The sequence below is a fragment of the Euprymna scolopes genome, chromosome 2 (genome assembly GCF_053919585.1).
Source record: "Euprymna scolopes isolate OS-2025 chromosome 2, ASM5391958v1, whole genome shotgun sequence".
NCBI lineage: Eukaryota > Metazoa > Mollusca > Cephalopoda > Sepiida > Sepiolidae > Euprymna > Euprymna scolopes.
The window spans coordinates 36,677,700-36,692,933 of NC_136483.1; the positions used below are offsets into that span (position 1 = coordinate 36,677,700).

A 15,234-nucleotide genomic window follows, 5' to 3' on the forward strand; every position below is an offset into this window, starting at 1 on the left:
GTAAATCTGGATAGTTCAACGCTCGAGGGCACAGCACAATAAAGTTTCTGGCCACAGAATATGATATGGTTTTAAGTGAGGGCCACATCATGCCACCTCAAATCTTTGAAGTCAGCTTAAAAATCAACACCAAAGTTTACCTGGATGTGCTAAAGAGTGTAACCATCTCCTGATGCGGCAGAAGGACTTGGCGCCGGCCCACAAGTCCAAAGAGACCCAGACTTGGCCCTTCTCCTCCCCCTGATCTGAACTTGCTGGACTACTTCGTTTGGTCATACATTAAGAACATCACCAACATAACCTCCTATAACACCAAAACCAGACTGATTGCCACCATCCACTGAGTATTTTCCAAAATCCTGCCAGCACTTGTGGAAAAGACATGCTCCCAGTTCCAGACCCATATCGAGGTGATGATTGAAGCTAAAGGCAGCTACATTGAATAGATGTCAGCTCTACATAATCAAGTTACCTGAATTGATTTTTTTTCAATAAAAGTTTTAAAATGTTGCTTTCTTTAGGGCGACAAATTTATCGTTCCACCCTGTATATGTTGCGAACAATATAATGATAAATAGAGTATTGGTTCTATAATAATACAAAAGCTGTATGAATTAAAATATCATATTTAAGCATATTTTACAAATGGGCAATGCCAGGCATCCTGGTAGTTAGTACATAATGCTGAAAACCTGACCTCCTCCTTACAAAATATAGCCCAGTTTATCCCCAAAGAATTAATAATTTTTTTCAAATTTTAGATATTATATATCTAGGGTAATGTTGATCACGAATATACAAACTTTATGAGTCTTTGTTTTGTAGATTTTTACTTTTAGCTAGACATACAAACGCACAGACAACCGCCCTTATATAATAGACTAGTAGGACTACCCAGTATTGCCTTTGGCAAAAGTGTAACCTAACTTCAATTCCTCTTTCTTTTCCAATTCCCACCTCTTCTTTCTTCTTCACTCAGCTCATTCTTCCCTCTTAACATAGATACACGAACTAGAGTTGGCATAAAGGAAATAAGTCAGTGAAAAAAAAAATAGTGTTATTTCCCTTTACATAACATTAAAAACCATGTTGACTCCTTGATAACATTTAATAACATAAATGGCCATTTGACCGCTAAAGAATGAATCCTTTTTCTAAATTTTATATATTACTTTTCAGATTTAAAAAATACCACATTTACAGGGATTTGTTGAGTATTTTCCAAGTTTTAGCAAGACATATATACAGACAGCTGCCTTTTATATAATAGACTAGCCTGAGTGCCCGGCGTTGCCCCCATTGTCAAACCAGAAGTGACAAAGGTTTAAATTAAGGCTAGTCAATCGAAAAGAGGGGATGACTTTTGAAAATATCGGCAAAAAAAGTGACTCCTCCCTGTAGATAAAGGGGGGGGGGCTGTGGGATTTATTTGCTTCCCCACTGAGCAAAAGTGACTCCTCCCTGTAGAAAAGTGAATGAATTAATGCTTTTTTATCAATTTTTCAATATTTGTCGTCTGAAGGGTCGAGCTTCAAAACGATACCAATCTTGTGAAAATCCGTCGCCTCTGTCGAAAGTTTTAGACAGACATACATACATACACACACACTAACAGACAGGTGAGATTTATATGACAGACTAGCGAGGGGTACTCGGCGTTGCCCGAGTGTTTGTAGGTGTGTGTGAAAAAAACCCGAAATGTGAAAAAAAAAAACAGGTGCCCGTGAAAAAAAAACGAAGCCTTGACGACGCGCAGTTGGAAAATAGTAAAGTGTGAAAAAAAAAACAGGTGCGCGTTTTTCATTGACGTGACGGCGATAGCTATTCAGCAGTTAGCATTTTGTGCGGGACAGTTTTAATGAGGTCAATAAATCAGTTTGTTTATTTTAAAAACCCGCTCCCTCGTCTCAAAATGAAAGCTACCGTCTGATATGACGAAGTCGACATTGACCAAACGTTAGACCACTGGTTCTGGGCCTGTGGGTATTTATTTGCTCCCCCACCGAGCAAATTAGGCACAAGGCCAATTTTTAATGTGAGGAGTGAAGGGAGGGGGAAGGGAAAAAGGGGACCAGCTCCCGAGAGGTGGGAAATGGGAGCTGGTTAAAGGTCAGGTATGTGGGGTTGCCCCCACATCTGATCTTTGCTTGCAGTATCTGTCAGAACAGATACTACACTTTAATCTTATCGCCTGGGCCCCGGAGGGCGCGCGGGCCTGTGTTTATTTATTTGCTTCCCCACTGAGCAAATTAGGCACAAGGCCAATTTTTAATGTGAGGAAAGAAGGGAAGGGGGAAGGGAAAAAGGTGACCAGCTCCCGAGAGGTGGGAAATGGGAGCTGGTTAAAGGTCAGGGATGTGGGGTTACCCCCACATCTGGTCTTTGCTTGCAGTAACTGTCGGAACAGATACTACACTTTGATCTTGTCGCCCGGGCTGCCGAAGCGGGGGGGGGGAGGCCTGTGGGATTTATTTGCTTCCCCACTTAGCAAATTAGGCACAAGGCCGTTTTTTAATGTGGAGAGAGAGGGAGGGGGGTGGGTGGGAGGGGGGACCAGCTCCCAAGAGGTGGGAAATGGGAGCTGGATAGTAACTGTTGGTCTGTAGGGTGATCCCTACATTGACCAAGGTCAGATATGTGGGGTTACCCCCACATATGGTCGGTGCTGGTCTTTGCTTGCAGCAACTGTCGGAACAGATACTATACTTTGATTTTGTCCCCCGTGCCGCCAAAGCGGGGGGGGGGGCTGTGGGATTTATTTGCTTCCCCACTGAGCAAATTAGGCACAAGGCCGTTTTTTAATGTGGAGAGAGAGGGAGGGGGGAGGGAAAGGGGGACCAGCTCCAGAGAGGTGGGAAATGGGAGCTGGATAGTAACTGTGGTCTGTAGGGTGATCCCTACATTGACCAAGTTCAGATATGTGGGGTTACCCCAACATATGGTCTTTGCTAGTCATAGCTAGTCTTTGCTTGCAGCATCTGCCGGAACAGATACTACACTTTGATCTTGTCCCCCGTGCTGCCGAAGCGGGGGGGGGGGGGGCTGTGATATTTATTTGCTTCCCCACTGAGCAAATTAGGCATAAGGCCGTTTTTTAATGTGGAGATGGGGGGGAGGGGAGAGGGAAAGGGGGTACCAGCTCCCGAGAGGTGGGAAATGGAGCTGGATTAGAAACTGTTGGTATGAAGGGTTGCCCCTTCAGTGACCAAGTTTAGATATGTGGGGTTATCCCCACATATGGTCTTTGCTAGTCATAGCTTTGCAGCATCTGTCGGAACAGATACTACACTTTGATCTTGTCCCCCGTACTGCCGGTATTTATTTGCTTCCCCACTGAGCAAATTAGGCACAAGGCCGTTTTTTAATGTGGAGATGGAGGGAGGGAAAGGGGGATCCTGCTCCCGAGAGGTGGGAAATGGGAGCTGGATAGTAACTGTGGTCGTAGAGTGATCCCTACCTTGACCAAGTTCAGATATGTGGGGTTACCCCCACATATGGTCTTTGCTAGTCATAGCTAGTCTTTGCTTGCAGCATCTGTTGGAACAGATACTACACTTTGATCTTGTCCCCCGTGCCGCCGAAGCGGGGGGGGGGCTGTGTTTGTTTATTTACTTCCCCACTGAGCAAATTAGGCACAAGGCCGTTTTTTAATGTGGAGAGAGAGGGAGGGGGGAGGGAAAGGGGGATCCAGCTCCCGAGAGGTGGGAAATGGGAGGTGGATAGTAACTGTGGTCTGTAGGGTGATTCCTACATTGACCAAGTTCAGATACGTGGGGTTACCCCCCCATATGGTCTTTGCTAGTCATAGCTAGTCATTGCTTGCAGCATCTGTCGGAACAGATACTAAACTTTGATCTTGTCCCCCATGCCACAGAGGGGGAGGGGCTGTGATTAGAGTCGAGTTTCGCTTTTTATTTATACCGAAAACCGAATGTAACGCGTGCTGATGCGGGAAATGTCGAATAATCAACGTTTGAAAGTCATTCAAATTAAATAGACAGGCGAGCTCCGTGGTTAACTGTGAGATATTACAATTTATAGATGATATAAAAAGTTTTAAAAAGTTGTGAAGCGAGCGAGCGCTTCTCTGAAAGAAGCCTTTTATGGACATCGAGGAAATACATTTTCGCTTTTATATTTATAGATTACTTTCTCTCTCTTGCCTATCCGTTTCAAACATTTAATTCCTTTCTCTTTCCTGTTAGCTATTATTGAGCACTGTCACACCACTGTTATTGCTCATTTTTAGAGTTGATTAAAATGCAACATCTTCGGTTATTTTTCTTTTTAATTTAAAATTATGCAAATGTTTTTTTATAGAAATCTTTTACATTTATCTCAAATATTTTCCGACATTTGGTAAGTAAAAATGAGTCATTTCTATTATTTAGATTATCCATATTACTGTTCTCATCTTATGTGTTAATTGCACAACACTTTCGTCGATATAATCTTCAGCCTTCTTCAGTGTATCTTGTCAAACTCAGAAATCTTTCTATCAAACTTGGAAATCTGTAAAGAATTTCAAATGAAAGTCTTTATTTAATCCATGGTAGTATGCTCTAGTTCCGTCAGTCATGACTGGATAGAAACCCTACGTAATTCGCAATAGTATTTTAGTGTCACTTACTCAAGGACTGAGCTTTCAACCTCCAGAAGAGTGCAACTTATAATTGAATTTTATTAAGTAATTTATTCGCTACACCATGTGTCTTTTTTTGACAGAAAGGTTCGTAAGTTCAACAAGATATACCTAAAGAAGGTCGGAGATTACATCAACTGAATCACTATGCGAATAAAATCTCAAGATGAAAACTGTAGAGCGAATAATCTAAATAATACGAATTATAAATCCTCATGTGAAACATAAAAATGAGTAGCTGTAGCATGCTTCACAAGAAATGCATTAAAGAGAATCAACTATGTGGGCATTCCGTGGTAAAAGCACTGTGTAAAACACAAGGAAAATGAACACACGATTTTAGCATATATAAAAAGGTAAAAAATGTTTAAAAAAATCGAAATGTTTTCATTTTTTTTTTCTTATAGATTTTTATTTTTATCTACTTTTTTTATTGCATCTCCATAGCTTGCAATAAATTCCAATCTTTTATATATATAAAAGTTGCAATATTTTCTTTCTAAAAGTGTTAAAAAGATTGAATACCAAAATAAAATGGCAATAAAAAGTTTCCAGCAACTTTAGATCTGCAGAAATATCAGAAAAAAACTACAAGTTGAAACTGGAAATGCCACAAATAAAACTGTCAGAGATAGATAGAAGGGGGTTTAAAGGTATATTTTATGTACTGATTTCAGAGCCCTGGAACTTTAATGTTTTTTAGCACATAAAAACCAAGGTCATACCTATAAGAGGCTTAGAGGTTCTAACTGGTCTCTTTTACAGCATATATAAAGTATTCAGGTCGTTTAATGCCGAGACAGTAAATTTATAAAAGGGTTTATATATAGAAGCAATCTTAATTTGATAAACACTTTGTTGTTGTTGTTGTTAATTCATATTTATGACACAGCCAATCTTTGGTTGGAATTGAAATGTAGTATTTGTTCTGTCCACCATTAAAGGAAGAGAAATCTTTCTTGACTGAGGTAATGTTTATTTTTTTCGATTCATAAAAAATAACCTTTTCGTTAACTTTGCCCCCCCCCCTTCCCCCGTGGAGAGTCAAGTAAATAGGCATAGTTAATGGCTCAGGTCATTCATGACTGAAGTGAAAAACTTACCACAAATTCTCACTGCACATGATTTTTATTTACCTTTTTTTTTACTTATGAGTCACTGTTTATCAAGGCCTAGAGGCCACTTAAGGATAAGTATGAATGAGTATTAGGTAGTGAGATAACACTGTGTTGATCAGTAATGGTGAAACTTGGGTAGAGTTTTGATTATTTAAGAGGACGGCTCAACAAGAACTTATTTACATTAAACTTGAAAATGACCATTTTATAGTCAGCTGGAAAGCAGTCCCATGGTATTGTGTCCCACACAAAGTAGAGTGTTTTTTGCAAATGTTTTACAGGAGGGTGGGCATAGATTGAAACTCAGTCGAGCACCTACCTCAGGAGATTAGACACAAGGTCAGGTAAGATTTTGAAAAACGAGCACACTAAAAGAAGTACACTCTGGCCTACAAAATGCCAGAGCAGCTCAATCAAAATTCCTTCTCAGGAGCATTTAGGCTCAATAAACTAGCATTTCAAGGAGAGAAGGTAAGGCCTGGCAAAATGGAGTTCCTAAGATTGCACAAAATCCTACCTCAGCCAACAGAAATAAAGCCATTGATACTGATTGTCAAGGACGTATCCTCTACTCATATGAACAACATCTACTCATACAAGATTTTTTTATAATCCTTTATCACACTAATATATTAATGCTCTTAATCCACTGTCACATAGATGTAACATCACCCCACAAACCGAAATAAATCGTTCATTCTGATTGGTCAATAAAATAATGAGAAGTTTAAATAGTAAATAAGTCTGAAAAGAACTAACACGAATAGTAATAAAATTTAATTTCTTTTATTTCAAAGGATTTAATTTATACTAGACTACCCGTGACCCATTGGGTCAGTATATTATATTAGCTATGGAATTAATATATGAGTGTGACCTTGTGACGTAAAGAAAATAGTTTTTTGTGATATAACAGAAACATTTCTATGAAAGTATATTAAAATGAAAAAAGAATATAGATAGATTTCAGTGAGTCGTTCTGTTTATAATTGTTTATTTTTGAAAAAAAAACAAAAAAAACTTACAACCATTGAATTATAAGTGATTTGCCATACTTATAGGTAAATGTGCACTGAACAGATACCATAATACTTAAAGTTAAATTCAAATTTTGATATATCTTTTAATTTAACCACAAAAAAAAAATTGGGATACTGAAAACGTACACAGTAAAACAATACATTTTATTGTCATGTTGATTATTTATTTGTAACGCAAATTTAAAAAAAAACATATTTGCGGGGTTATTTATTTATGTTGGTAGTGTAGACGAAAATTTATGAATGTTTTTTTAAGAAAAGTGTATTAAAAAAATGGAGAATAAATTTAAAAAAAATGAAGGTGGTGGGTAAATCGCCATTGTAATATGTTCTTCTGGTGGTCAACGGGTTAAAGTAGATTTATTTGGAAGAAATTGCGTTAAAATAACCTAAACATAATACGGAAATGAACGATGTAAAAGAAATGCAGAAAGTATTAACAATTGTTTATTTTGATAATTTAAATGCGAAAAAAAAAAAAAAAATTGGACGCTGAAAACGTACACAGTAAAACAATACATTTTATTGTTGCGTTGATTATTTGTTTATGTACGCATGCGCAACCGGAAGTCGTAAACCGGATGTTGGGTTACAACACCCGTTACAAGGTCATTTGAGTTTTATAATTATATAGATTATTTGCCAGTTCATAGAGTAAATAAAGAAGGTTTTATTCAACCTAATATGTCCTCGAATATCTAAAACCCTGTATCACAGAGATTAGTTGTATTAGTATTGCATTCTGGGAAAATTGATGCACTATTTTTTAAAATGGTTTTGTCTTTCTTTGATCAACTGATCCTTAGCTCTAAGACAAGTCAAATCAAGAACTTTATTATTAACTAGCAGGCCGCCCGGCATTGCCCGGTCGTAAATACGCTTAAATATAATATTTTGATTAATGCAGATTTCATATTTATTATTCTTATATTATATTGGACGAAATATATAGTAATGATTTAAAAAGTTAAAAAAATAAATAAATAAAAATGACTTGTGTACCACCACTGAGAATTGAAACCAAAACGTTTAGCTTACGATTTACTTTTTCCTTTTCCTGAGCTATGAAGACATGTTTGCTGTAAGGCTAAAAATTAAAACATGAACCAATAGCTATTATGTTACGCATGCATATTTGTAATACCGTCGTTCGACCTTCACCTGGCAAATTTCATTTCTTTAATTTTCACTTTTACACCAATTTTCCCCAGCTAAAATCTAAATATAAAGTTTTGCATGGGTTTGAATACCTTATATAATAAGTTTTATGTCTGTAGAGAAAAAACTTGGTAGGCAAAAGTTTTTAAACAAATTATATATATATATATATATATATATATCGTTGAGCACTTTCAGTTGAATTAAAAGTCGGTCAATTTAGCTCTTATGCGTAGATCATCGTATAACGATTTGATCACTGTCTGTCTGACGTAATGAACATTTAAATTAAAATGTTTAAAATTCAACGCTATTTCACACGGTTAATGGTAGCCGAATGGATACAGCCTCCGCTAATCGAGCCAGAGATGTCTCGTGTCGCGGGGTTCGAATCGTTCGACTGGTAGTAATCGTGACACCCTGCACTGAAGAATCCCGAAAGGATGAAACACTAGTGTCTGTAGGTATTTAATTATTATAGTAAAAAAATAATAAATATATATATATATATATAGAGAGAGAGAGAGAGAGAGAGAGAGAGAGAAAGAGGTTTGTGTTTACTATAACCTTTTTACGCAAATATTATGCAAGTATAAATCATGTGGAATATCTGCATGAATATAATTACACATAATTGTTAACTAAAGATGATCATCCCATAAGAAAATCGAAAAAACTAATAGGGAATTAATTAAAATGAATGTTTAAAAGAATATGCAAATTAACTAGATCTTTTGCAGATGGATGCAATTCCCCAATCCATAAATAATAAAGTTGTATTTTCTTTTTAAAATAGAGCTTTTAATATGAATATAAATACACACACACAAAAAAAAAAAATTTTTAATGGAGTATAGATATTTTTAATATTTACTAGTGGGGGGGCGCCCGACTTTGCCAGGACGCAAAATATGCTTAAATATATTTTAATTTGTCCAGATTTCGTATATTTTATTATAGTCGTGCTTTCAAAAGTAAAAAAAAAAAAGAAAAAAAAAGACTTTAGGTGCCACCAGCTAGAATCGAAACCAAAAGTAAAACTGTAACATTCAAAGCTAGTGACGTTACTGCTGTACCAACGTGACACGCAACTGATTAAAAATAAACTAAGATGGATGTACAAAATGTATAACGATTTTTTTCAATTTTGACCCCTTAAAAACTATTAGACCCATAGAAGAACAGTCCATAAAAAATCCAATCATTTGAGGCCCCTAGCACTGCTCTGCGACTTTTAGTTTCGAAAGAGATAGAGTTTGAAAATATGGAAACAGAGAGACATAATGAGTTTTATAAATTAGTTTTGTCACAGATTTAATTTTTATTGTCATCATTATTTTTTTTTTTTAATAACTTTAAATATTTTGTTAAGTCAACATCAAAAGACATTTTTCATTTCATAATGGAAGTTTTATAAACCCTGACACCAACATAAAAAAAAAGTATCCACAATCATGTTTAATAATTAAGCAATAACATAAAAACGAATTATTAAAAAAATATTACATTATCCGAAAAAAAAAAAAAAAAAGAAAGTGTCATTTACATTTAGAAAGAAAGCCTAATTTTTTTAAATGTGGAAATAAAATAAATAAATCATGACATTGTTTTATTGAACAATCAGTTACAGATGAAAATAATTAGTCCAAGTCACATTAAGTGCAGATGCATTCGTGTGTCGAGAGAAAGTAACAAATAGAATATGAATAAGCTTAGATAAATAGAAACGTAGTCATAAATATTCTTTTACGTGAAAATCGCTCCAGTCAAAGCATGTAGTCACTTGATCTAAAAAGCTAAAAATAAGTACCTCTTCACGGTCAAAAAACCAGCCAACAATAAATGTTATAAGGACAGATTCCAACCCAAAAACAACAATTCTTCCCCCTTTGTCAGAAACATCATTTATGAAATGTGAGAACTAAGGACAAAATAAGGAAAACGAAGGTTGCTACAAGTAAACTATATAGAATGAATATATATATATATATATATATATATATATATATATATATATATATATATATGCACATTATAGAATATAGAGAGTTATGCATGGGGATAGATATGAGGAAAAACTGCATAACGTAATGACAAAATGCATAGGCAAATTGAAAAAGTGGATAAACTGAAACAATAAAATTTACACAGTGAAACTCTTTATAGTCCATCTTTATTATCAAAAGAATTCATCAGAAATAAATGGATCAATGTTATTGTCAAGCTTTTTACAAAAAATGAAAGATATGGAAGGAGAGGGAGGAAGGATGGGGAAGAGAAATAAATTTCTCCCTTTTCTTCAGAGAATGATATAAAAAAAAATTAGTGAATTATGTAAAAATAATTGGAGAATGATGTAAAAAAAAAATTAGAAAATGATGTGATGTAAAAAAATTAGAGAATGATGTAAAAAAAATAGATAACGTAAAAAATAAGAGAATGATGTAAAAAATAATTAGAGAAGTATGTAAAAAAATAGAGAATGATGTAAAAAAAAGAATGATGTAAAAAAAAATAAAGAATGATGTAAAAAAAATTAGAGAATGATGTTAAGAACATAAATTAAAGAATTATGAAAAAAAAAACAATTAGAGAATTATAAAAAAAAAAACCATTAGAGAATTATGAAAAAAAAATTAGAGAATGATGTTAAAAACATAAATTAGAGAAATATGAAAAAAAAAATAAATTAGAGAATTATAAAAAAAAAAAAATTAAAGAATTATGAAAAAAAAATTAGAGAATTATGAAAAAAAAATTAGAGAATTATGAAAAAAAAAAAAAAAATTAGAGAATTATGAAAAAAAAAAACATCACAAAATATTATTACCAGAGGAATCAGTTTACATTAAGTTTATACAGCAAACCCCGGGAACATTTTTATGAGTGTCATTCAAAAGTAAACCCTCCTATTTTTTTATTCAAAAAGTATAAGAGCTATTGAAGACAGGATTATTGCCATTAAAATAAGCAATCTTTTATGTTCCAGAAATTATTTTCTACATAGTCAGCACCATTCTCAATGCACTTTTGCCAGGAATTCAATGATGCATCTCTGCTTCTGACACACGTTCATGACAGAGCTTGCTTTCTTAGAGTCTCACACCATCAATATAACTTTTCATGTCATAAATGCATAAGTTTAGTCATCATAACAATGTAATTTGCAATCCCAGTGATAAATTCGGGCAGAATTAAAAAAAAAAAAAATAGGACGCATTACTTGTAAAAAAATGGATTATCCGCTGAAAAGATGGTAAACGACAGAATTTTGTACAATTAAAAAAAAATTATATTCGTCAGATGTTCACTGAATAATTCATTGAACATATGACGAAGATTCGAGCTAAGAATTATTTTTTTAATTTGATTTTCTTAACTGTATGAATATAAATAGATTTTTCGTTTAATTTATATTTATTTAATGTATATTTTCTAATGACACACTGTTTTATAATAGTCATAAGCGAAAAACGAATGCACACATATTCAGGACAATAGCAGAAAACCTAGAAAACGACTGTCAGTCTGCAGTGGAATGAGACTGGAAATGGTTAGTAACACTCAATGCTACTAAGACTAAGCTTCTTACTTTTAACAATTACAAAAAACAGACTCAATGACTGACTGACAAATAGCACCCTACCTGAGAGGTTACATCCAAACTCCTTGGCTTGACGTTCACAGGCAACATGAGTTTGAACAAATACATTGAAGACATTGCTAAGACTGCTGCAAAGAAAATGGTCTCTTTCTACCATGCTAGAAAATTACTCATACCTGAGAGTATCCTATATCTTTACAAAGCCATCGTTAGTAGCGGAAATCCGGTATAATTTGATTATTTATGAGGATGGTTCAACAAGAACTTGTTTACATTGGACTTGAAGATGACCATACTATACTCAGATGAAAAGCAGGTCAGCAGAACAGAGTTCAACAGATGGGCAGTTCTAGGAAAGAGGCTTTGTTCATGGAATCCACATTTAGGTTTTTAATTCATAGCTAGACTTACTGAATTAAGTTACCCCTACAAAAACAATTCATAAAAGTTATGTGAAATTTGAAAATGAATCCCAATGGTTGATCTGCAAAAAAGTTTAAAAGGGAGACAACTATGAAACGTGTTTATTTAATGGTATTTAAATTACGAGTGAGAGGGCAGCAATTTAATCCCATTCAGTACAATCTACAGATCCGGTTCAGAATTTCCTGCTGACCAAAGGGTCAACAAGTGGTCAAGTTACTATATTTCAAGCTGCCATTCTTTAAACAATGCTTAAAATGCAGTCATTTCAATTCATCATGAAGCTTATCAGTCAAAGAGGGAAACAATAGATTTATTATTTCTTATTTTGTGGAGAAAAAGATATTTTAAGGTTAAAATCTCTAACTGCTGTCAGGCAGCTATATTTTGAATTTTAGTCTGAAACAATTAACCTTGAAAAAGTGGATAAACTGAAACAATAAAATTTACACAGTGAAACTCTTTATAGTCCATCTTTATTATCAAAATAATTCATCAGAAATAAATGGATCAATGTTATTGTCAAGCTTTTACAAAAAATGAAAGATATGAAAGGAGAGGGAGGAAGGATGGGGAAGAGAAATAAATTTCTCCCTTTTTTTCAGAGAATGATATAAAAAAAATTAGAGAATGATGTAAAAAAAAAAACATTAGAGAATGATGTGATGTAAAAAATTAGAAAATGATGTAAGAAAAAATTAGAGAATGATGTAAAAAAAAATTAGAAAATGATGTAAAAAAAAAATGAGAAAATGATGTAAAAAAAAATTAGAAAATGATGTTAAAAAAAATTAGAGAATGATGTAAAAACATTAGAAAATTATGTAACAAAAAATTAGAAAATGATGTAAAAAAATTAGAAAATGATGTAAAAAAAATTATAAAATGATGTAAAAAAAATTATAAAATGATGTAAAAAAATTAGAAAATGATGTAAAAAAAAATTAGGAAATGATGTAAAAAAAAATTAGAAAATGATGTAAAAAAAATTAGAAAATGATGTAAAAAAAATTAGAAAATGATGTAAAAAAAATTAGAAAATGATGTAAAAAAAATTAGAAAATGATGTAAAAAAAATTAGAAAATGATGTAAAAAAAATTAGAAAATGATGTAAAAAAAATTAGAAAATGATGTAAAAAAATTTAGAAAATGATGTAAAAAAAATTAGAAAATGATGTAAAAAAATTAGAAAATGATGTAAAACAAATTAGAAAATTATGTAAAAAAAAATTAGGAAATGATGTAAAAAAAATTAGAAAATGAAAAATTAGAAAATGATGTAAAACAAATTAGAAAATTATGTAAAAAAAAATTAGGAAATGATGTAAAAAAAATTAGAGAATGATGTGATGTAATTTGCAATCCCAGTGATAAATTCGGGCAGAATTTAAAAAAAAAAATTCTATATATATATATATATATATGGTAAAAATGGTAATTAGTAAAACCTGAAGAGAGTGCCCAACACTATTGTAGAGAAAATATGCGTTTTATTTTTTATTACCGTTTTATCTGTTCAGTTACATATGTTTCAGTTGCCGGACCATATTTACGATCCAGCAGCCTCGTCAGACCTTACAGAAATGACAATTATTATTTGGAAGAACGATTTTAAAAGAAATACGAGAGAGAAAAAAGAAAAAAGAGAAAAAAAGAAAGAGAGGAAGAGAAAATAGGGGGGGGGCAGAGATCAACAATAATTAAGTTTTGAAGTTTAAAATACATCAGATTGTAGTGTGTGTGGGGGGTAGTAAATTCAGCTAGGCGTGAGTGAAGGTGTAGTGATATAGGGAGGAGGAGAGGGGGAGATAAAAGGAGGGGTAAGGGGAGGAAGGGGGAGGAATTTCAATTTTGGGTTTTAAGATTTGGCTGTATTTAGTAAAATTGTTTGGCTATAGACTGGAGTATATGGATTGATGGGTGGAAGAGAGGGGGAGAGAGAAAGGTTTAGCAAACGTGTCATATGCGTTTGGCAGGGTTTCATTTTAGAACGCTCGCAGTGGCCACGGCAAGTCCAGACGTACATCCGACAATGAATTGTTTTAGGCAGTTAAGAGTGAATACATATGCCAATACACGCGCATATACGCACACATACATACTCATATAAACACGTACATGCATATATATATATATATACACAAATACACACGCGTATATAAAAGTATATCAACATATATGCATACAACCACATACGCACATACAAATATATACAGAAAGTATGCGGAAACATACATGCCAATAAATGCACACACATGCACACACCCGTATACATATATACACATACCCATATATATATATGTACACACATGCACATAGATATATGCACAGACATATATCTTCAGTAGGATATTGATGCATATATACATACATACAAACACACACATGTACACATATATTCATACACTTATATAATAACCTACATATCCATAAATATATACATACATATACAGACATACACAGATATGTGTCTGTTTATACTAAGTAAATAAAGTAAAGTTAGGATAAAAAATAAAAGGGTGTAGTTAATAATGGGAGTTTAGGTAGACACATGATAAAATATGTTCCAATATATGTTACTGGTTTAATATTTAGGGGTCTGTATGGGTTTGCTTTGCTGATTATGGGGGGGGGGTAAGCTATATTGGTTTGTAAAAAAATTATAATATAAAATAGAATAAAATAAAATAAAATTTTAGATTTTTAAATAGAGAATTAAAATAAAAGTAAAATAAAAATAGAAAGTGTATAGCTAAACAATTTTATTAAATACAGCCAAATCTTAAAACCCAAAATTGAAATTCCTCCCCCTTCCTCCCCTTACCCCTCCCTTTTATCTCCCCCTCCTTATATCACTACACCTTCACCCACGCCTAGCTGAATTTACTAACCCCCCCCACACACACACACTACAATCTAATGTATTTTAAACTTCAAAACTTAATTATTGTTGATCTCCGCCTCCCCCTTATTTTCTCTTCTCCTCTTTCTTTTTCCCTCTTTTTTTCTTTCTTTTTTCTCTCGTATTTCTTTTAAAATCGTTCTTCCAAATAATAATAGCCATTTCTGTAAGGTCTGACGAGGCTGCTGGATCGTAAATATAGTCTGGCAACCGAAACATATGTAACTGAACAGATAAAACGGTAATAAAAAATAAAACGTGTATATATATATATATATATATATATATATATATATATATTTAGGTCGCAATTTTTCTCTCAGGCATATTTCATTAAATAAAATAG

The 15,234-nt window shown here is 33.4% G+C and overlaps 1 protein-coding gene and 1 long non-coding RNA gene across 6 annotated transcripts in view; one reads left to right on the plus strand and one right to left on the minus strand.

Annotated features, from left to right (window-relative positions):
- Positions 1-15,234, minus strand: part of LOC145291061 (colorectal mutant cancer protein-like) — a 608,255-nt gene that overhangs the window by 171,554 nt on the left and 421,467 nt on the right. The window lies entirely within an intron of this gene.
- Positions 5,552-15,234, plus strand: part of LOC145291089 (uncharacterized) — a 563,704-nt gene continuing 554,021 nt past the window's right edge. The window contains exon 1 of the long non-coding RNA XR_013869328.1: positions 5,552-5,610. This is a non-coding gene — a long non-coding RNA (uncharacterized LOC145291089). The remainder of the gene's footprint in view (positions 5,611-15,234) is intronic.